The 1513-nt window shown below is 49.1% G+C and overlaps 5 non-coding genes across 5 annotated transcripts; all 5 read left to right on the top strand.

The window, feature by feature from the left end:
- The first annotated feature begins 64 nt into the window (after positions 1-64).
- LOC111475936 lies at positions 65-183 on the top strand. The gene has a single exon (XR_002716795.1). It is a non-coding gene; the product is annotated as a 5S ribosomal RNA (ribosomal RNA).
- Positions 184-596: 413 nt separating this feature from the next.
- LOC111475937 lies at positions 597-715 on the top strand. The gene has a single exon (XR_002716796.1). It is a non-coding gene; the product is annotated as a 5S ribosomal RNA (ribosomal RNA).
- Positions 716-848: 133 nt separating this feature from the next.
- Positions 849-967, top strand: LOC111475935. The gene has a single exon (XR_002716794.1). It is a non-coding gene; the product is annotated as a 5S ribosomal RNA (ribosomal RNA).
- A 133-nt stretch (positions 968-1100) lies between these two features.
- On the top strand, positions 1101-1219 carry LOC111475939. The gene has a single exon (XR_002716798.1). It is a non-coding gene; the product is annotated as a 5S ribosomal RNA (ribosomal RNA).
- A 138-nt stretch (positions 1220-1357) lies between these two features.
- LOC111475938 lies at positions 1358-1476 on the top strand. The gene has a single exon (XR_002716797.1). It is a non-coding gene; the product is annotated as a 5S ribosomal RNA (ribosomal RNA).
- Positions 1477-1513: the final 37 nt, after the last annotated feature.

A 1513-nucleotide genomic window follows, 5' to 3' on the forward strand; every position in this document is an offset into this window, starting at 1 on the left:
CCCATCGCGTTTCGATCATGCCGCCCCGCATGCGCTAAATCCGATTTTGTGCGCATGGCATGTCGGGTGCGATTATACTAGCACTAATGCACCGGATCCCATCAGAACTCCGAAGTCAAGCGTGCTTGGGCGAGAGTAGTACTAAGTTGGGTGACCACTTGGGAAGTCCTCGTGTTGCACCCCTTTTTTTCTTTCAATTTCTCCGAGTTCTTTTCTTCCTTTCTCTACAAATGAGAACCTCCCCCGCTTTCAATTTCTCCCAGTTCTTTTCTTCCTTTCTCTACAAATGAGAACCTCCCCCGCTTTCAATTTCTCCCAGTTCTTTTCTTCCTTTCTCTACAAATGAGAACCTCCCCCGCTTTCAATTTCTCCCAGTTCTTTTCTTCCTTTCTCTACAAATGAGAACCTCCCCCGCTTTCAATTTCTCCCAGTTCTTTTCTTCCTTTCTCTACAAATGAGAACCTCCCCCGCTTTCAATTTCTCCCAGTTCTTTTCTTCCTTTCTCTACAAATGAGAACCTCCCCCGCTCACGCCCATCGCGTTTCGATCATGCCGCCCCGCATGCGTTAAATCTTATTTTGTGCGCATGGCATGTCGGGTGCGATCATACCAGCACTAATGCACTGGATCCCATCAGAACTCTGAAGTCAAGCGTGCTTGGGCGAGAGTAGTACTAAGTTGGGTGACCACTTGGGAAGTCCTCGTGTTGCACCCCTTTTTTTCTTTCAATTTCTCCGAGTTCTTTTCTTCCTTTCTCTACAAATGAGAACCTGCCCCGCTCACGCCCATCGCGTTTCGATCATGCCGCCCCGCATGCGTTAAATCCGATTTTGTGCGCATGGCATGTCGGGTGCGATCATACCAGCACTAATGCACCGGATCCCATCAGAACTCCGCAGTTAAGCGTGCTTGGGCGAGAGTAGTACTAAGTTGGGTGACCACTTGGGAAGTCCTCGTGTTGCACTCCTTTTTTTCTTTCAATTACTCCGAGTTCTTTTCTTCCTTTCTCTACAAATGAGAACCTCCCCCGCTCACGCCCATCGCGTTTCGATCATGCCGCCCCGCATGCGTTAAATCTTATTTTGTGCGCATGGCATGTCGGGTGCGATCATACCAGCACTAATGCACTGGATCCCATCAGAACTCTGAAGTCAAGCGTGCTTGGGCGAGAGTAGTACTAAGTTGGGTGACCACTTGGGAAGTCCTCGTGTTGCACTCCTTTTTTTCTTTCAATTACTCCGAGTTCTTTTCTTCCTTTCTCTACAAATGAGAACCTCCCCCGCTCACGCCCATCGCGTTTCGATCATGCCGCCCCGCATGCGTTAAATCCGATTTTATGCGCATGGCNTGGCATGTCGGGTGCGATCATACCAGCACTAATGCACTGGATCCCATCAGAACTCCGCAGTTAAGCGAGCTTGGGCGAGAGTAGTACTAAGTTGGGTGACCACTTGGGAAGTCCTCGTGTTGCACCCCTTTTTTTCTTTCAATTTCTCCGAGTTCTTTTCTTCCT

The sequence above is a fragment of the Cucurbita maxima genome, unplaced genomic scaffold (assembly GCF_002738345.1).
Source record: "Cucurbita maxima cultivar Rimu unplaced genomic scaffold, Cmax_1.0 Cma_Scf03853, whole genome shotgun sequence".
Taxonomy (NCBI): domain Eukaryota; kingdom Viridiplantae; phylum Streptophyta; class Magnoliopsida; order Cucurbitales; family Cucurbitaceae; genus Cucurbita; species Cucurbita maxima.